The following is a 22,138-nucleotide window of genomic DNA, read 5'->3' as shown; positions in this document are numbered from 1 at the left end:
TCCCTGATTTGCTTCAATGCCAGTTTCTCTCATCTCCTTGGAAGATCCCCCACCTCAACATAATGTTCATCAGCCCCCAAGAGAGAAAGTAAACATGAAATCTATCCCCAAGCATCTGTGTGGGCTTTTCCTGAAATGTTTACCAGGTTCTCGCAATTTGTCTTCCTGAAGGAAAGGCATTTAGTTTGAATGAAATCAGGAAGTCATCCTGTGAATAATTGTAGATGCGTATCTCAGCTGCCCATATAGCATATGAATAATGTCCTACATCTGGGGTGCTCTGGCTTTAAAGGAAAGGCAAGTTGGGAAAAAACTGCACCAAAGAAACAGGCTGTTTAAAATTCCTTAGGGCATCCTACTTGTGATGCACGCAGTGTGTGTGTGCAGGCGGTGTGCACTGAAGACTGGGGAATCCCTGTTGTGCTCCCGGAGAGGAGTACGAGCTCTGTTGTTGCAACTGATTAATTCGTAGAGCGCTACCAAACACCCACACAAAATAAAATATTTTGAATGCCAGAGCATAGCTCCTGCACTATTCATGATACACTGCCTCTGCATGTTCATCTATCTAGTCAGTGAGCCATTTAACATATTGCTTTTGACTCAGAGTACCAATGTTAAGGCTACATGTAATTAAGTATGCCCATTCAACAAAAAAGCAATATGCTATTTCCAGTTAGGCGATTGAGTTATAGCCAGAGCATGACACCACAGCAGTACTGTGTGGCTATCAATCTAAGTAACTTCTAAAATGACAAATCAAGACTTGAAAAAGGGATGTCGCTCCTCTCTACAGAATTTTAAATCAAACTAGCTTGCTTGGAAATAATGATATTAAATAAATGCTTTATATCATCACCAACAGTCAAGATATTTGGTCTATTTTCTGACTCCATACAACTCCACAAATGAGCGTTGCAGAACAAGGTGTTATGAACTGGTTGCTTCACTGTGTCTTTCTTGCAGGAATGCGAGCTTTCAAGAACTTCTGCCCCCATCTCTGCCATGATTTCCAATCAACCAAAACAGAGCGGCGGTCTCACCTTATTCCCTTGATTTTGAATCTGCGTGTTTTTATTTTTCAGTCCCAACACGCTCTGGGGGGCAGCACATGTGCTTCACAGCTCCAGGGTCCCAGGTTCGATTCCCGGCTTGGGTCACTGTCTGTGCGGAGTCTGCACGTTCTCCCCGTGTGTGCGTGGGTTTCCTCCCACAGTCCAGAGATGTGCAGGTTAGGTGGACTGGCCATGCTTAATTTCCCTTAGTGTCCAAAAAAGGTCAGGTGGGGTTACTGGGATAGGGTGGGGGTGTGGGCTTAAGTAGGGTGCTCTTTCCAAGGGCCGGTGCAGATCTGATGGGCCGAATGGCCTCTTTCTGCACTGTAGATTCTATGAACATGCTAATATGTCCTTTCAGCAACTGATAGATTTGCCTGTTTATTCAATGCACTTTGTTTCTATTCTAATGTTACAGTGTCTTCTATCAGGAATACTGATTCTTTACTGGAATGGGTGCAATACCTTTCACAAGCACCACAGGGTTTCACAACCTATGTCTGCACCGCACTCATCAACATGGTAAAATGACTGCTCTGGGGAACAGATCACCATCCTGCTAAATATGGGCTAGTTTTGTGCTGCTGGCTGTTAAGAGTGTGATCATGTCCGGCATGTACAATTCACCTCTGCTCTCCAACTAAATAACCATTACATGTAAAATGCAATAAATAGGGAAAATATTGAGTTTATTAGCAAAGAATGCATCGCTCCTCAGTGCCTTCACAATCCTCAAATCCACTTTGAGAAAAAAATACATCACTAACTCTGTAAACTGTTTTATATTCAACATTTTACCACATGCTTTATTTTCTATAACTGTGCACATTGCTGTTCTTTCTTGCTAGCATGAGTATCCACAATTTTTTAATGGTTGTTCCCATTCTTTGTTGATTTAGTGATCAGAAACAGTCGAATCACGAAAAGAAATACACTTGGCTGGTTCCAAGATCTGACACTTCATCACAACGACAAGAATATTTCAGCCAGTCTTGATTGTTCAGAGAGTCGATGGCAACGATCACTGGAGGCTTCTGCTTTTATTGCTGCTAAAAGGCTGCAGATGTGTAAACGTAACCAGTTCTAGTCGAGCAAACCTGTTGCTGGGACTCCTTCAAAGCCAAGGGCAAAAGCAAAGATTTTCCTCAACTTTGCGACTTTTCCACTGAGTTGCTGGAAATAAGACTCACGCTAAGGCTCCTCGAGTACTTTACCCCCGTGGTTATCCTTCACGTGCGGTATCAGCTAGTTATCCTCCCATGTGTAGATCCGAGCAGAGAGTAAGTAGTCCTCTGTCAGACAACAGTCACAGTGATGCCCTTTCCAGCAGAAGGTCACTGTCTAATGACTGGCAGCACCATTCCAGCTGATTCTTCACTTCCACGGGGCCAGAGATTGGGACAAGTTGCAATGTGCTAAATGTTGTCGTGTTTTGAGTTCAGCTCGCCCAAGACTGACCCAGGACCGAATATGAGACTATGCTGGTATGTGAGCCTCAATACAATGTTACTGAGCCAATCAGGAGAGCCTGAAGTGTAGCAATATTTTGTTCAAGTTGCTAACTAGACTTCCGTACTGGCAAATGATTGGTTTCAACAACAACTTGCATTTATACATCACCGCTAACACAGCAAATGTTCCAAGATACTTCACAGGAGTCTTAGGAAGTGAAATTCGACACCCAGCCATTTGGGTGATATTTGGAATGGTGACCAATCGCTTAGTCAAAGAGAGAGGTGGTGGAAGAATGATTTGAAGGAAGAGAGGGAGGTAGAAAAGTAGAGGGGTTTAGGGACAGGATTCCAGGGGCAAGGGCCTTGGTTGGCTGAAAACATGATTGCCAATGGTGGAATGACCTCAGGAACATGGGCGAGGCCGAAGTTAGAGGAATGCAGGGACCTCCTGGGCTGGAGGAGGTTACACGGAGGTGGCTACAAGAAGGATTTGAAAGTAAGGATGAGAATTAAAAGAGAGGACTTCCGGGTGCGGCTATGCAGAGCTAGGTCGCATATTCGGCAGCTCCTGCTTGGAACGGACTTTTGGGCTCTTTTACAGGGCCCCCACGGCATTTGTTTGACATTTCCCGGTGTGGGAAGAAGGCGGCAATATTCCCCCGACAGTGTCCCCCAGGAAGGGTATGTCTCTTGGTTGCCAGACACACGCAGAAACAGTGAAAGATTTGGCTGCAACTACAGGATAAACAGGGCCTCTTCCAGCATGCAGGCGGGGGAAGGGCAAGCTTAAAGCTGCAAGCTGACCTGAGGGCCTGTATCAAAGGTGAATTCTAGCAGCAGAGGGAACAACTGTGAAAAGACCTCATCAAGGCCACTGAAGGGACTTCCGGTTGCGGTGATGCCTAGCTAGCCGCACGCTTCGGCGGCTCCAGCTCCGACGGACCTTCGGGCTCTTTTAAGAGCCTCAACGGGGAATTTTTCGACGACGCAACCCGGTGTGGGGCGTGTGAGAAGGGAGTCCCCCCCAAACGAAGGAGGAAAAAACCGGCGGCGGCGGCTGCAGCGCGAGGAATCGTCGACCAAAGGGTCAGAAAGAGAGAAGCACAAGATGGCGGCGGAGAAAGCGCAGGCGACATGGGGGCCTGAGCATGAAATTGTGAGACGGTGCGTGGAGCTGCTGAAGAGGGAGGTGCTGACCCCGTTGCTACAGGCAATTGAGGGGCTCAAGGAGACATTAAAGACCCAGGAGACAGAGCTCCGTGTGGTGGAGCAGAAGGTGACAGATATTGAGGATGAGATCCTGGGCCTGGCGGTTAAGACACAGACGCACGAGGCACTTCATAAAAAGTGTACTGAAAGGATCGAAGCCCTAGAAAATGGAGCGCGAAGGAAGAACCTTCGGATACTGGGTCTCCCTGAGGGTGTGGAAGGAGTGGACTGTGGAGCGTACGCAAGTACGATGCTGAGCTCACTGATGGGTGCTGAGGCCCCTACGGGCCCCTTGGAGGTGGAGTGGGCAAATCGGATTCCGGCGAGAAGACCAAAAGCGGGAGAACCACCCAGGGCGATAATCGTGCGATTTTACCGCCTTAAGGATAGAGAAGAGGTCCTGAGATGGGCTAAAAAGGTGCGGAGTAGCAGATGGGAGAATGCAGTGGTACGGGTATACCAGGATTGGAGTGCGGAGGTGGCGAGAAGGAGGGCGAGCTTCAACCGAGCCAAAGAGGTGTTGCATAAAAGGAAGGTGAAGTTCGGGATGCTGCAGCCGGCAAGACTATGGGTCACGTATCAGGAGAGACACCATTATTTCGAGACGGCGGAGGAAGCATGGACCTTCATCAAAGAAGAGAAATTGGATCGGAACTGAGGGACTGATGCTGCAGGAAATGTTATTGTTAATGTTACGGTGGAAGTTAATTGAGAAGTAAACAGGGAAGGGGGGAGACATTGGGGAAATGTGGGCGCCGGTGAGGGGGGAAAGACGGGACATAGTTGGAGAATGGGGAAGGGGAGGGGGAGGGGAAAGGGAGCTGCGCCATAAGAGGCGGGTCAGGTAAAGGGATGTTCCCGCACCAGAAAGAATAAGGCGGGAAGACAGGCGCAAGGCGGATGGGAGTTCCCCACATGGGGGGGGTCGAGGAGTGAGCAGGAGTAGCCGGGGTCAGTTGAAGTCAGCTGACTTACGGAAGTAATATGGGGGGAGCAATCAAGCTAGAAAGAGATCTAGCGGGGAGGGGAGGAGGGAGGGAGAAGGGGGGGGGGGACAACTGGGTTGCTGCTGCGGAAATCCAAAAGGAAATGGCTAAAGAGTGGGTGGGCGGGGATGGTGTGCGACGCTGGGGGAGCGAGCGGGAGCGTGGAGGCGGGATATGGGACTGGCCTAGAGAAGGTAATGGCTAGTCGACACGGGAGGGGGGCAGGTAGCCCCCTAGTGAGGCTGATCACGTGGAACGTGAGAGGCCTGAACGGACCGATAAAAAGGGCCCGAGTGCTCGCGCATTTGAAAGGACTAAGGGCAGACGTGGTTATGCTCCAAGAGACGCACCTAAAGGTGGCGGACCAAGTTAGGCTAAGGAAAGGATGGGTGGGACAGGTGTTCCACTCAGGACTGGACGCAAAGAATAGAGGGGTGGCCATTTTGGTGGGGAAACAGGTCGCATTTGAAGCAAAGAACATCGTAGCAGATAGCGGAGGTAGATATGTAATGGTGAGTGGCAGGCTGGAGGGAATGGAGGTCGTGTTGGTTAACGTGTATGCCCCAAACTGGGACGATGCGGGATTTATGAGACGGATGCTGGGGCGTATACCGGACCTGGAGGTAGGAAACTTGATTTTAGGAGGGGACTTTAATACGGTGCTGGACCCGGGGCTAGATAGATCCAGCTCAAGGACCGGAAGAAGGCCGGCAGCGGCCAAGGTACTTAAGGGGTTTATGGACCAAATGGGGGGAGTGGATCCATGGCGATTTCTTAGACCTAGGGCTAGGGAGTATTCCTTCTTCTCCCATGTCCATAAAGTGTACTCCCGGATAGATTTTTTTGTTTTGGGAAGGTCGTTGATCTCTAGGGTGGAAGAAGCTGAGTACTCAGCCATAGCGGTTTCGGATCATGCCCCACATTGGGTGGACCTGGAATTAGGAGAGGAAAGGGAGCAGAGAACACTCTGGCGATTAGATGTGGGACTGATGGCGGATGAGGGAGTGTGTGCAAGAGTGCGGGGGTGTATTGAGAGATACCTGGAGGTCAATGACGACGGCGAGGTCCCTGTGGGAGTGGTATGGGAAGCACTAAAAGCGGTGGTCAGAGGAGAGCTGATCTCCATTGGGGCCCACAAAAGGAAAACAGAGGCCAAGGAAAGGGAAAGATTACTGGGGGAGATTTTAAGGGTGGATAGGGAATTTGCAGAGACCCCGGAGGAGGAATTGTACAGGGAGAGGAGACGACTCCAGACGGAATTTGACCTTCTGACCACCAGAAAGGCGGAGGTACTGTGGAGGAAGGCACAGGGGAGGAGGTATGAATATGGGGAAAAGGCGAGTCGCCTGTTGGCTCATCAATTGCGAAAGAGGGCAGCAGCGAGGGAAATAGGAGGAATTAGAGACGAAAGGGGAGACACGGTGCGAAGGGCAGGAAAGATAAATGAGGTGTTCAAGACCTTCTATGAGGAACTGTATAGGTCTCAACCCCCAGAGGGAGAGGAGGGGATGCGGCAGTTCCTGGACCAATTGAGGTTCCCGAAAGTGGAGGAGCGGGGGGTGGTAGGCCTGGGGGCACCGATTGGGGTGGACGAGGTTATTAAGGGACTGGGAAGCATGCAAGCAGGGAAGGCCCCAGGACCAGACGGGTTCCCGGTGGAGTATTACAGAAAATATGTGGACTTGTTGGCCCCGTTGATGGTGAGGACGTTCAATGAGGCCAGGAAAGGGGGGACTCTACCCCCGACGATGTCGGAGGCGACGATATCGTTAATTTTGAAGAGGGATAAAGATCCGTTGCAGTGCGGGTCCTATAGACCCATTTCATTGTTGAACGTGGACGCCAAATTGTTGGCAAAGGTACTGGCATCGAGGATAGAGGACTGTGTCCCGGGGGTGGTGCACGAAGACCAGACAGGGTTCGTAAAAGGGAGACAACTGAATGTTAACGTGCGACGACTATTAGGGGTGATAATGATGCCCCCAGTGGAGGGGGAGGCAGAGATAGTGGCGGCAATGGACGCAGAGAAGGCATTTGATAGGGTGGAGTGGGAGTATTTATGGGAAGTGTTAAGGAGGTTTGGGTTTGGGAACGGGTTTATTAGCTGGGTTAGACTTCTTTATGGGGCTCCAACGGCAAGCGTAGTTACAGGTCGACATAGATCGGAGTATTTCCGACTATATAGGGGAACAAGACAGGGATGCCCGCTGTCTCCATTGTTGTTCGCGTTGGCAATTGAACCTCTGGCCATGGCGTTGAGAGACTCCAGGAAATGGAGAGGGGTGATTAGAGGGGGAGAAGAACACCGAGTCTCGTTATATGCGGATGACCTATTGTTATACGTGTCGGACCCAGCGGGGGGAATGATAGAGGTTATGCGAATTTTGAGGGGGTTCGGGGATTTCTCGGGGTATAGGCTAAACATGGGGAAGAGTGAATTATTTGTGATACATCCAGGGGACCAGAGTAGAGAGATAGAAGGCTTGCCTCTAAGGAAAGTGGAAAGAAACTTCCGATACCTGGGGATTCAGATCGCTAGGAGCTGGGGAACCTTGCACAGACTTAATCTGACACGGTTGGTAGAACAAATGGAGGAGGACTTCAAGAGGTGGGACATGCAGCCTCTATCGCTGGCGGGCAGGGTGCAAGCAATTAAGATGATGGTCCTCCCGAGGTTCTTATTTGTATTTCAATGTCTCCCTATACTAATCACTAAGACCTTTTTTAATAAAATAGACAGGAGCATCACGAGCTTCGTGTGGGCAGGGAAAGTTCCGAGAGTAAGGAGGGGGTTCCTTCAGCGTAGTAGGGACAGAGGAGGATTGGCACTACCGAACTTGGGCGATTACTATTGGGCCGCCAATGTGGCAATGATACGTAAATGGATGATGGAGGGTGAGGGAGCGGCGTGGGAAAGACTGGAGAGAAAGTCCTGTAAAGGGACGAGTTTAGAGGCGCTGGTGACGGCGCCGCTACCGATCTCACCTAAAAAGTTTACCACGAACCCGGTGGTGGCGGCAACATTGAATATCTGGGGACAGTGGAGGCGACAGAGAGGGGCGCGGGGAGCCCTGGTGGGGTCCCCAATCAGGAACAACCATAGGTTCGCCCCAGGAAGAATGGATGGAGGATTTCAGAGCTGGTTCCAGTTGGGAATTAGGAGGGTGGGAGATTTATTTATAGATGGGACTTTTGCGAGCTTGGGAGCATTGGAGGAAAAGTATAAGTTGCCCCGGGGAAATTTCTTGAGATATATGCAGGTGAGGGCATTTACTAGACAACAGGTGAGGGAATTTCCATTGCTCCCGACACAGGGGATACAGGACAGGGTGCTTTCAGGGGTGTGGGTCGGAGAGGGCAAGGTGTCAGAGATTTACCGAGAGATGAGGGAAGAGGGGGAGGAGTCGGTGGGCGAACTAAAAGGAAAGTGGGAAGAAGAACTAGGGGAGGAGATAGAGGAGGGTATGTGGGCTGATGCCCTAAGCAGGGTAAATTCCTCTTCCTCATGCGCCAGGCTTAGCCTGATTCAATTTAAGGTGCTACATAGAGCACACATAACGGGAGCAAGATTGAGCAGGTTCTTTGGAGTGGAGGACAAATGTGGGAGGTGTGGCGGGAGCCCGGCAAACCACGCACATATGTTTTGGGCATGCCCGGCACTGGAAGGGTATTGGAAGGGAGTGACGGGAGTGATTTCGCGGGTGGTGAGGGCCCGGGTCAAACCAGGCTGGGGGTTAGCTCTATTTGGAGTTGCGGAAGAGTCGGGAGTGCAGGAGGCGAAAGAGGCCGACGTTGTGGCCTTTGCGTCCCTAGTAGCCCGGCGCAGGATCCTACTCATGTGGAAGGAGGCGAAACCCCCCGGACTGGAGGCCTGGGTAAATGATATGGCGGGGTTCATTAAACTGGAGCAGATAAAGTTTGCCCTGAGAGGATCGGCTCAAGGGTTCACCAGGCGGTGGCAGCCATTTCTCGACTACCTAGGGGAACGTTAGAGGGAAGACAGATGACCAGCAGCAGCAACCCAGGGGGAGGGGGGGGGGGGAGGGGGGGTTTAGTTTAGGTCAAAGATAAAGGGGTTTTGTTACTTGTGTATTGTTTAAAATTTCTGTATTGTTATTGTTGCGTTTGCTTTGTAAGAGGGGAAAAATTGTTGTTTGGGAAAAAATTTTCAATAAAACATTTATAAAAAAAAAAAGAGAATTAAAAGAGATACATTTGATGCAACCAATATAATCTTCAGAGCAGTTTTTGTCTTTTATTGAACTGTCAAACTTCCTCATAAAATTTGCTGAGAAGCAGCTTTCTGCATACCAAGAGTACATCATCGGGCAAAATGGGAAAAAAGTGAAACAGAAACCCAAGTCTAATAATAATAATAATAGCTTATTGTCACAAGTAGGCTTCAATGAAGTTGCTGTGAAAAGCTGCTAGTCGCCACATTCCGGCGCCTGTTCGGGGAGGCTGGTACGAGAATTGAACCGTGCTGCTGACCTTGTTCTGCATTGCTGTTTAGCCCACTGTGCTAAACCAGCCCCTGGCTGTTTAGAAGGCCTTTATAGAAGCGATAAATCAAACCATAGTTTTATTTTTAAAATCACAGGCCTGCAGGGTGGTCTTCCTTTAGATCTGCCGTAATCACATAGTGGAAAGGATGCTGCTTTCCAATCCTAAAACAAAATGCCACTCAACAATAGCCTTGCTGCAAACTTCTACTTCGTATTTCTCATCCAGCTGTCAGGCCCAGCACAGCAAATCTCCAGCTGGGCACTGCAGAGAGAAGAAAATGAGCAATTTCTTCGCACCAGCGGGGTAGGGCTCTTTTAATTAACTGTGCTCTTGGGGGTGGTATTTTACACTTAAAAGTCTCCTGCAAAGAGACGTTCCCCTTTAATTCTGTACAGGTGCAAAGGCTTTAAATCTTTTAGACGACATCAGTACAATCCTAACATTACCCGTACACACCGTTCTGGGTCTGAAAACGTTTCATTTTAACACATTATTTTTAAATCTTTAATATTTGAATGCACAGAGAAGGATATTGCAGCCGTTTCCCTTCGCTGCTGGTTGGGAAGAATGCCCAGCCAACCAGAAAAATATTGACTTAATTTTTTGCCCAAAGACTGAATTTTTAGAAATTGGTTAAAACCAGATGGTTTAAAAAGCAATTAAAAAAAAAAATTATTACAGCTGCATGATCCATCAGAGGCCAGGTGTATTTTGAGAAACTCATATTTAGTTGGCACCTTTAACATCATGAAACATCCTAAGGTACTTCACAGGAGCATCAGAAAATAAAATCTCATATTGAGTCGTGTAATGGGACAGTACGTCAGATGATTGAAGGTTTGGTCAAAGAGGTAGGTTTTAAAGGAGTGTCTTAAAGGAGAAAATTGGGATGAAATGACATTAGTGTAGGGAGGCCCTTAGGCCCTAGGCAACTGAAGGCCCAGCCACCAGTGAAGTGATAAAAACTGGGGAAGCACAAGTGGGCAGAATTGATGTGTGCAAATATCTTGGCGGGTTGTGGAACAGACAAAGTTATAGAGATATGGAGGTGCAAGCCCATGGAGGGATTTGGTAGTAAGGATGAGAATTTTGACTAGGAGCCAATGTAGACCAGCCAGTATAGGATTGATATCTGGATGGAACTTGGTGCATGTTTAGGCACAGGTAGCAAAGTTTCGGTTAACTTTGGGTTTACGGAGGGTGGGAACAAGCAAGGGGAGCACTGGAATGGTCAACACGAGAGGTAAAAAATGCACGAATGAGGATTTCAATAGATGAGCTGGGACAGGGGCAAAATCGGGCCATGTTAGTGGAAATAGGTGGTCTTAGTGATAGCTTGACTATGTGGTTGAAAGTTCATCTCGGGTCAAATACGACATTAAGGTTGTGAACTGACTGGTTTAGCCTCAGATTCGTTGCTAAGGAGAGGGATGAAGTTAATCACTAGGGACTGGAAAACAATGACTCTAATCCTATCGATATTTAATTGGAAGAAATTTCTGCTCAACCAGTACTGAGTATTGGAGAGACAGTTTGATGATGTAGAGACAGCGGAGGAGTTGAGAGGGGTGGGGGAAGAGGTAGATCTGGGTGTTATCAGCGTACATGTATAAGCCAACGGTGTGTTCCAGGATGATTTTGCTGAGAGCAGCCTGTAGGCGGGAAAAAGGAGAGGGGCAATTATATACAAATAGCCAATTATTTTCCATTGGATAACTGGGTGTGTTGGATTGTGGGGAGGGGAGGCAGGAACCAATACTGTTGCTGTTTTTAAGTAGTTACATTCTTAGTTATGCCCATGGCATTACTAATGGCATGGAAGACAGTATGGGATGGGCAGTCTGGAGCAATGTTCACACAATGTGCTGTTCGCAAATGCAAGGATGTCTTCACTATGAAATGAACGATGTATTGTTTTCCTACAAAGGATATATCTATCTCTTTTAGTACTATTCAGATACAAGAGTTTTAAATTTGTACGTCTCTTTTAGTACCACACTACATAAAATGATATAGTACAAATATAAAAGTAGTTTTTGTTTTACAAATATTATACATGCCAGTAAACATCATGGGGCGCCGTTCATGATGAATCAGCAAAGTATCGCCTCCACTACTGTTCTGGCTACACTTGCAAAGCATTCCCTGGGACTGTAAACTATTTAAGGACATCCTGAAGGTGTAAAACATGCTACAAATTCTTTCTTAACTCATCTTTACGTTGTGGCTTCCCTCTTGCCATCTCTTTTTTCATTTTCAGCCCTTTCTCTAAAACTCTTTTTCTTCCGTACGCCTCTCTTTACTGCTCTGTTTTGTTCTGGTTCTTACTCCATACTCTTCTGTCTCCCTGGTCTAATTCTGTTACTTCTGGACGAGGGATCTGGCAAAAGTGGTTCAGGGTGCGGCCAGAGATGCAGGTTGGAGGAGGCGGTTACAGAGATCTGAACGGCATTATAGGCTGGGATTGGGAAGGAAAGGTTAGGCAGATGAGCACAACTGTGCAACGTGTAGCAATGGAACAAGTTGGGGAATTCTGATATTGACATTGGGGGCACAACTGTAACACATTTCTTTCAAAATTGGACATGCAATTCTTATTTCAAATATCATCGTGCCACCAGTCAACGCAAGATGGCTGCGGATAGCCGGCTGTGCATGCACTGGTCTGCGAGTGCACGGAAAACAGATGGTGCCACTCTGCTGCCCCCAGCCCAGTCAGCCAGTATCCCTCTGCGCATGCACAGTGACATCATCACTCCCTGTGCTGTCCTCCTCAGGGGCACAGTGAAACAGTGTTCTTCTATAAACAGTGCACATGCATTTTGAAACTGGAGAAAGTTCATATCCAGGAGAGGCAACACATTTAATGAAACAGGTTACAATCTGTGACTGTTCTCCAAATAGTCGATTTAATCCACTTCTGCCCCACGGAGAGTCAAAAATGTGATGCTGTAATTTTAAATAATTGGTAGAATACATATTCATTTCGTTCGGATTAGGTATTTTCTTCATTTGGTAGATTAGGAACTGTTGTGTTAACTCTATGGAGCCATTAAGGATGCCTTAAGAATGGATAAAAGGATACTGCACTAAAACAGAGCTGTGATGATTTCAACAGCGCCATGTTTGGTCCTGGCCGCTGTCTACTCTGTCACTTGCAATGACATCACAGAGTAACTCACCCACATTGCGCATGCAAGGTGTTGGCATCAACACCTCCGCCTTTAATTTATTTGTTTCAGCAATTCAGGATGGGATTGTCCAATCTCCCAGCCGCGGGAGCGTTGCGCGTTCGCTGGCGGTGGGATTCTCTGCTCCCGCTGCCGTAAATGGGAATTCCCATTGAAGTCACCCCACACCACCAGGACACCCACGGCAGGGGATGCACTGCCGGCGGTACCAGAGAATTCCTGCCTAAAAGTCCAATAAACTTTGGTGAAATAATTCAAGATCTGGGGCTGAATATGTTTGCTTCGTTATACGAAAGCAATTTCTATCCCCATTCATGTCAAGTAAGCGTGGCAATAGGGAGACCGCAGAATCTTGTGCATCACTACTTATTGAGTTTGAAGCCAAAATATAAATTGAAGCGGTTCAAAGAAAAAGGTGGGATGCATTTTTAATTATGGGTAATTAATCCAGTTTTGAAAGATAAAACCTGAATATTTAAGTTTGCGAGCTTAACTTGGCAGAACTCCCAAGTATTTTCAAAGTTAATGAGCTGACTGAAGAATTTGGTGCAGACAACCGTCTTTAATTTCAGTTCAATAATATGCTGAAATCCCTTTTGAAAAGGGTTTGATTTAATGATTAAAAACCCTAGATATGTAATTTATACACTGTGCATAAAACTGCACTGAAAGCTCTTGTTTAGGAAACAAATACTCATTTGGAGGCTGAGGTCACCATAGAATTTCCCAAACAGACAGTGTATAGATGAAAGAGGCAAAGTGCATGATTATGTTCAAAAACACTTGCACAACTTGCTGCCTGCATGCTAAACAGCAGAAGCAGCATGCTACAGACAAAGCTCAGCAACCCCATAACCAATAGATCAGGTCACAATTCTGCCAAACCCAGTTATGAATGGTGGTGGACAGTTAAATAACTAACAAGAGGAGAAGGTTCCATAGATATCACATCTCATACAATGACACTGCCCATCATGACTGAAAAAGACAAAAGCTGAAGCATTTGCAACCAGCTTCAGCAGGAAGTGCCAAGTGGACGATCCATCTCTGTTTCCCCTCAGAGGTCCTGATAATCACAGAAACCAGTCATCGGCCAATTTGATTCAATCCACACAATATCAAGAACAGGCTGAGCACACTAGACACAGCAAAGGTTATGTTCATTGATAGCATCCCAGCTGTTGTACCGAAGACTTATGTTCCAGAGCTGGTTGAACCAAGCTGTTTTATGCCAACATATGATGGAACTTTCTGATTCCATTTATACAAATGATTTGACCAATGCACAGAAAGCTTAATACCAAAATCTGCCATTAGGTGCATCACACAAAGGGACAGGACAAACTGTGGGAAATTACAGGAATATGTACAGGCTAGGAAAGTGGCTGGGTAGATAGGTGACAAATACAACTCTCAGTAGAAGTATGAGTGCGCAGTGGCATGTTTTGGGGGAAGGGAGAAATTGAATTCATATATAACCAAAAATCGGTAAAACTTTCAAATAAAGCAGATAAACTAAAATATATAAATGTGTGTAAAATAATAATAATAGTCACTTATTGTCACAAGTAGGCTTCAATGAAGTTACTGTGAAAAGCCCCTAGTCGCCACATTCCGGCACCTGTTCGGGGAAGCCGTAATTGAACCCGCGCTGCTGCCTTGTTCTGCATTACAAGTCAGCTGTTTAGCCCACTGTGCTGAACCAGCCCCTAACAAGACCTTTGAAAGTTGAACTGCTGGCTGCAAAATCCAAATAAGGTGACACAGCATTCTGTATTTACATATCAGGACATTGACTTTAGAAGAAAGATGATGAACTACACAGAAATTGGCCGTTTGACCTGACAGGTCCATGCTTCACAAAAACTTCCTTCCCAATCTAATTTTAACTCATATTATCACCAAACCCTTCCACTGATTTATTTCCTATTTATTTATCGATCTCCCCAAAAGATATCTATGAAGATTTTGTATCGGATTTTGCTTAGGCCGTCAGTGGTGTATATGCACAGAGCTTTATCACCCATTAGACATTAGAACCATGGGCGGCATGTGCGCTGTGGTTAGCACTGTTGCCTCATGGCGCCAGGACCCGGGTTCGATCCCAGCCCCGGGTCACTGTCCGTGTGGAGTTTGCACATTCTCCCCGTGTGGGTTTCACCCCCACAACCCAAAGATGTGCTGGGTTGGTGGTTTGACCCTAAATTGCCCCTTAATTGTAAAGAAAAATGATTGGGTACTCTTTAAAAAAAAAATAGATATTAGAGCCATGGGAAGTGTGGTGTCAGGGATGAGGAGGATACATTTATGACAAGTCTTGAAAGGATTAAGGGAGTTCGTTTTTCCACTGGTTGGAAAATTAATGAAACTGGGACATAAATTTATGATTATTAATAAAAGTTTAAAGAGGTTAGAAGAGTTTTTAAATGCAATTATTGAAAAGGTTGACTCAGATGTTAAAAGCTTTTAATAGCACTGTAGTGTCCATCAATGGAATCGATCATGGTATTTAAGAAGGAATTAGATAAACAGAAAAATTATATAAAAGGATTCAGGGAAAGATCAGGTAAAGTGCTTTGAGTGAAATGCTCTGGAGTAAGGGTGTTGAACCAGACTCCTCAAAAAATTCCCATAATTCTATGTTTTAGTTGACAAATTTAAATGATGCAGGATTGTCATCTTTACGGAGGCAAACATGCCCAGAGACCAAGGTCAGAGTTGACAAGCTATTACATTCCAATTTGGGCATAATCAAGGATTACGATGCATACCATATTCTCAAGGATAATACCATGGCTATTTTGCTGCTATTAAAAGCTATTAACACCTGAATCAACTCTCAACTGTGCTATTCCATTCCCTGATCTCTCCTTGACCAAGTCACATTTGTGAAACAGCAAACCCTTCATTCCAACACAACATTTGTCAAAGTTCAACACTATTAGCTTACTGACTACTCTCAAAACGTTCAGTTATCAGGGGTCATCAAACGAACTGATAGACTGACACACAACAGAATGTAACTGATTTCTAATTCTTTCTGTTTACTGCACATTGAGTAAACATTCTCCAATCTACTCTGTGCCCACAAAATTCAGCAGCAACAGCGATAAAAGGTCTTCCTCTTTCAACTCAATGAAGCCGTACATTCTGTGCGCAGTACCAACCATGCATATTTTAGCAGCTAAAGTTGCCAGCAAAAACTTAAGTACTCACTTTTCTGTCTACATTAATTCCCTTGGTATCAGTTGCTCATTAAATATTCAGACATGTTTCATTATTTCCAGCCGATACACAAGATGCTGAAGAGTAAAAGGAACTTATTTTACAATGTACTGCTTGCGAAATCAATAATATATGCTCAGAGTCCCTTCTCTCAACCAGGCAGGCTTTTATGTACTTTCCTCTTAGTGGTTTGACTTCACCAACTTTTCCAGTTATTTAAGCACCAGCATGTTTGCCAAAGTACCTTTCTGTAAAGTAAAGTAAATTAGCGCGGGCAAGAAAAATGTAATGTATATACACAACTATTTATAAATATGAGAAAAGCCAATAAAAAGATTTTCAAAAAAAAAGCCAAAGTTACCGGAATATGTTTACCAAACCTCAAACTTTCCTAAAGCAGGCAGAATTGCAAAACGATACAGAACAGAAGGAAGCAATTTATCAGAACGGGAGAACAAATAAATAAGTAAAATACTCATATCTAATTAAGTTGACTCCATTGCAGTTAGGTGCTGGGTAGGATTCACAAGCAAATAATTTTTCTGCGTTGATATCAGATTTCAAATTGGAAAGCTTACCCCCTTCAGATTTGGAAGAATTAAAAGGAATCAACAGGTTACGTCTAATTATTTATGAAGATGCAAGCTATGCCTTCCGTGAGCAACATCTTGCAGGCAATTCATTAATTCAATCAAGGACAGGCTGGCATTTTTTGGCCCATAGCAGAAATTATAAACTAATAAGATTACTTAGCTGTGGCAGAACCCATTTTTCCAAATTAAGTTACTCTCCAGATACTAATAAACAAGCATGGTTCTCTCAGGACAACATTGCATCATTTTCCACATTTAAAACGTGTAACTGGGCCATGGTTATGTAGTTCTGTCTTCCCATTATACAAACTATCCACCACAGGCCACAAAACCTTTCTTCTTAACTTGGACAAAGCTATGAATCTAAACCACCAGATCAAGTGAAAAAGCTCAAAGGTGTTGCTACACCAAGTTCAACTGGAGTCAGTGATTGAGGATATGTCATCCTCTCAGAACCCATTCACCCGAGTGGCGTATACTCGGTTGGATAATGTTGCAGAACGGGCTACCCTGTCAAAAGACTTTGCTCCATGAATAAACAAGGTCCTCGCAATACAATGGTGCCAATATTGCTGTTCAAGAACAAATTAGGAGACAAAAGAAATGGTATTATCATTTAGATATGGTCTCAGAAGGCCTAGTACAGAAGTTGATGCAGAAAAGCAAGGTGGGGGAGGGGGAGGCAGGTAACTTCATAAGACACTCCTCCATTATTGGAAATCTCACAGGTAAAGTGAAGCAGGTTTTATCGTTGATTCAGCACGTGCCAAAAGATATTGCCATGTACAAGGAACATCATAAAAATGGACCAAACGGTTTCTACTTGGCATTATAATTACTCTTCAAATAAGTGATTTTCTGAAGGTCAAAATGGTTTCATTACCCATGTGCCTTCAAACCATCTCATAGATTCATAGATGCTTACAGCACTCAAGGAGGCCATTCGGCCCATCGTGTCCATACCGGTCAACAAAGATCTGACCACACTGATCCCATTTTCCAGCGCTTGGCCAATAGTCCTGGGAGTTATAGTAGGGCAAGTGAATATATAAATGCTTCTTTAAATGTTATAAGAGTTTCTGACTCAACCACCCTATTCCACACCCCCACCACCATCTGGGTGAAAAGGTTTCACCTCAACTTCCCTCTTAGCCTTCTATCTCTTGCCTTAAATCTATGTCTCCTGGTCATTGACCCTCTACTAATGTAAAGGGTGCCTTCCGATCCACCTCATCTATGCTACTCAATCTTGTACACCTCCATCAGGTTCCCTCTCAACCTTCTCTGCTCCAAGGAAAACATCCCCACACTTTCCTCATACCTCAGCCTCTCCAGCCCAGACAGCATCCTGGTAAATCTCCTCTGCACCTTCTCCGGTGCAATCATATCCTTCCTATAATGTGGTGACCAGAACTGCACGCAGTCATTTAGTTGTGGCCTAACCAGTGTTTTATACAGTTCCAGCATCACCTCCCTGCTCTTATATTCTATGCCTCGGCTAATAAAGGCATGTATCCTATCTGTCTTAACCACCTCATCTACCTGTCCTGCCACCTTCAGGGATCTGTGGATATGCACTCCAAAGGTCCCTCTGATCTTCAGTACTTTTCAGGGTCCTATCATTCATAGTGTAATCCTTTCCCTCGTTAGCCCTCCCGAATTACATTACCTCGCACTTTTCCGGGGTGAATTCCATTTGCCAGCGCTCTGCCCACCTGACCAGTCCATTGATATCCTCCTGCAGTCTACGGCTATCCTTCTCACTATTTACCACCCTATCTCTTTGGACTCACCATTGAATAAAGTTTGGCTGGGAAAGGGCATCAATTCGGATATATCCATTTATGAGGCAAGGCTTACCAACTGGCAGGACAGACAGGAGATTTAAACAATGTTCAGGCGGTCTGAGGTTTAGAAACTCTCATGGTCCATAGAAAATGAACACGGTGATTGTGGCTTGTGAATAGGAAATCATGGATGAATTTTGAAAACATTTTCTTCCAAAAGGCTGGATGGGGTGCCATTATTTGATCTTGGATAATCATAATGGGAGGCACCTGGTTTTTGCACATCGCATTTGCATAAACTTGACATATGGAGAAATTGCGGGCATGAGAGCAGATCATACTATTGTGATGCAACATAAAAGATGCACAAACAAATCACCCGTTGTCAAAGTTTTTAAAAATAAATTTAAAGTGCCCTATTTTTTCCCCCAATTAAGGGACAGTTTAGCGTGACCAATCCACCTACCCCGCAGCTCTTTAGGTTTTAGGGATGAGACTCGCGCAGGCACGGGGAGAATGTGCAAACTACACATGGACAGTGACCCGGGTCCGGGATTGAACCCTGGTCCCCGGTGCCGTGAGGCAGCAGTGCTAACCACTGAGCCGCCGTGCCGCCCCCTCAATGTCAACGTTACTCAGATTTATTTATTTTTTAAAAATTATATATTTAGAGTACCCAATTATTTTTTTCAAATTGAGAAATTTAGCGTGGCCAATCCACCTAACCTGCACATCTTTGGGTTGTGGGGGTGAGACCCACGCAGACACGGGGAGAATGTGCAACCTCCACACAGACAGTGACCCAGAGCCGGGATCGAACCCGGGTCCTCAGCACCGCAGACAGCAGTGCTAACCACCGCGCCATCGTGCCGCCCAAAGTTCTTCAGATTTAAAAGAGGTCTGAACAATGGATATAATTTTAATTGCTGTTATTTCTGTCCCCCAGCATCAGGAAAATTTTAATCGCCTTCAAAATGTAGGGTTTTGCACTATTTATGGGTCCCCATTTAAATCCATAGAAACACAGAAATGTTACAGCATAGAACGAAACCATTCAGCAGATTGTGTCTGTGCCAGTCTGATCCCACTTTCTAACTTTTTAAAAGTTAATTTACGGGATGTGGGCATCGCTGGCTAGGCCAGCATTTATTGCCCATCACCGACTTCCCTTGAGGTGGCGGTGAGCTGTCTTCTTGAACCACTGCAGCCCTGTGGTGAAGGTACACCCACAGTGCTGTTAGGGAGGGAGTTCCAGGATTTTGACCCAGCAGGAACAGCGATATATTTCCAAGTCACGATGATGATGTTCCCATGTGTCTGCTGTACCCTAGTCCTTCTTGATGGTAGCGATTGTGGGTTTGGAAGATGCTGTCTAAGGAGTCTTGGTGTGTTTCTGCAGTGCATCTTGTAGAAGATACACACCACTGCCACTGTTCGACAGTGCTGGAGAGAGAAAACGTCTGTGGAAGGGATGTAAATCAAGTGGCAGCTTTGTCCTGGATGGCATCGGTTATATCTCAGAGTTTGCCACAAATAGAAAGGTATGGAGGTGCCGCACTCTTGGATTCTTACAAACACAACAAGAGGTTTTATCAGGAGATGTTGTTTATATAATCTAACATGGAAAACCGAAGTCCACGCAAAGACACTCTGCTGGCGTCATTACAGATCAGGTGACACTTCACCAGCAAGGATACTTAACAGTGTTGAGCTTCTTGAGTGTGGTTGGAGCTGCACTCAACCAGGAAGTGGAGAGTATTCCATCACACTCCTGACTTGTGCTTGGTAGATGGTGGAATGGCTTTGGGGAGCCAGGAGGTAAGTGACTCGCTGCAGGATTCTTAGCTGCTCTCGTAGGCACACGTTTCATATGTTTAGTCTAGTTAGTTTCTGGTTAATGGCAACATCCAGAATGTTGATAGTGGGGGAATTCAGCAATTTTATTCCACTGACTGTCAAGGGACGATGGTTAGATTCTTTCTTGTTGGAGATGGTCAGTGCCTGGTACCTGCGGTGGTGTGAATGCTTCTTGCCACTTGTCAGCCCAAGCCTGGATATTGTCCAGGTCTTGACATGGACTGCTCCATAGCCCTGTAGGTTATGGTGCTTTAGTGCATATCCATGTACTAATGATGAAGGTTTTTGCTTCTACCACTTATTGAAGCAGTGAGTTCCTCTGCTGTTGTATCACTCCAGTTGCAAGTGGGAGTATTTACTTACTAGGTGCCTTACATATGGGTTAGTTGGGTTTTCTTGGAGGTCAGAACTCGAGAGTGGGAGTTCATTGTGCTACTGCATTAGCCAGCAGGCCACTGTTTGATTTATGTGGATTCCTCTTCATCCACCCAAAACTCATACGCCTCAGGTAAAAGATTTATGGGAATTAATAATTTGCTTTTCTAATAATGGGTTTGAAAAATTTACACTTTGTCAAGTACTCTGTGTGCCAAGGCAAGAAATTGATGCTCTGGTTATTTATCATTTAATTTTTACATTAAAGTGTGTTCTGACTGACCATGATTTATTTAACAAGAAACTGTAATTAAGGTTGTTTCAACTCTGTATTTTTTAATCTAGGTCCTAACTGGTTTCACATTGACTTATTTGATTGAAATTGTAACCCATAATTGTCACACACAGTCCATGCTGGTGTTTACACCCCCACCCCGCAATATAAACAGATTTTAGAATTGGTTCAGGAAAAGATTTCCAGGAGAACATTTGCACGTTGTTCTTTTACTGTCATAAGTTTTTTTTTCTAATACATATAAGAAACATGGTTTTATTCAAAATTTTTGCTTTGCAAATTGAAATATTTTGTTTGTGAAACTGCCAATTAAGAACAATTGCACCTTATTAAAGAGAAATTGTCAAAATAACCTTTGTAACCATAGCAGCTTAGTTTTCTAAATGTTTTCTTCAAAATGTCGTCTGTCAGTGGCCTTTATCTTAGAAAGATCCGGTTCAGTATGAAGTAAGCTTGACTTGCTTGGAGAAATGTGTGCTGCAGTGTTCACTGCAACATTTAAAAAGGTAGAGGATGCAGTCACTCAGAATTACCCAGGTAAAAGAAAACAGACGTAGCAAATCATTGGCAACTGGGAATTTGCTGTAGGTGGAGCCATATGTCATTGTTAATCTTTTTTTCCACTGAGTAAAGGTTTTCCAAATAACCAACAACCCAGACCTGGATACCCAACCTCATGACCTTTCACCCGGCCCCACTGACCCCACCCCGTGACCTTTCATCAGGCCGCAGTGAACTTTGGGATTCCGTACACGGCGCCCCGTTGCCATGGTAACGGGACGTCTGCGGCGACTCATATTTAATCCGAATGGGGGGTTTCCTGCACATTTCCCAGCTGACGTGGCCGCTTCTCCCCTTCAGGTCAACTCGTCTGCCGGGGGATCGACCGACCGACATGTTGTGTTTGGTCCCTTGTGCTTTATGAAGTAATTCAGCAAACACATAGATCTGTCCAACCCAGGATCCTTTTATTGTGTTTCGTGTGGCAAGATGGCAATCTGATACAGACTAAGTTACCATGGAGTCTTGCTACTCCTCTGGAACTTACACCTAGCACTGACCAAGTACATGTATGTCTTATTACCGTCTCAATCTTCTTCTGAAGATGGCCGGGTGCGTCTCCCTTTATATCTGGGTCCCAGGTCACATGACCTTGCTCTGGAGACTGCATGGGGTATCTGTACCACCACCTGCTGGTTGGAGGCTGCACACCATCCACCATAGGCATACCACTGCATCCCCCCTCCTCAAAAAACATTAACATAGAATTATTTTTACAGGCAACATTGCACAAAACATTTTATCCAGATATGGCATGTAGCTGGGACGGTGAGCAAGTTTTACAAAAAGTGTCCATTTGCATTCTGTGCCGATGTCATTGTTTCAAGTCGGTGCCCACTTCCGCAGAATCTGGCTCACTTGCCGGCTGCCTGCTTTTCTTATGCTTTGCCCTGTGCCTTTGAAAGACCCGTGTCCAAGACCGCCATATTTGTGCTAACAGTCACTTTCGCTTTTGTTTTCGGGCACGTTGTTGCTTGTTACCTGCAAGTGCTTTCGTTACTGGTTGGTTGGTGGGATGCGATAGTTCTCCGTCTTTTTTTCTTT

The 22,138-nt window shown here is 45.5% G+C and overlaps 1 protein-coding gene across 1 annotated transcript in view; it reads right to left on the bottom strand.

Moving 5' to 3' along the window:
• rptor (regulatory associated protein of MTOR, complex 1) overlaps positions 1-22,138 on the bottom strand; it is a 499,967-nt gene that overhangs the window by 31,108 nt on the left and 446,721 nt on the right. The gene's annotated exons all lie outside the window — the stretch shown is intronic.

The sequence above is a fragment of the Scyliorhinus torazame genome, chromosome 18 (genome assembly GCF_047496885.1).
Source record: "Scyliorhinus torazame isolate Kashiwa2021f chromosome 18, sScyTor2.1, whole genome shotgun sequence".
Classification (NCBI taxonomy): Eukaryota; Metazoa; Chordata; class Chondrichthyes; order Carcharhiniformes; family Scyliorhinidae; genus Scyliorhinus; species Scyliorhinus torazame.
Note: the sequence above shows the minus strand (reverse complement) of the source record. Positions and strands in the feature narration are given on the sequence as shown.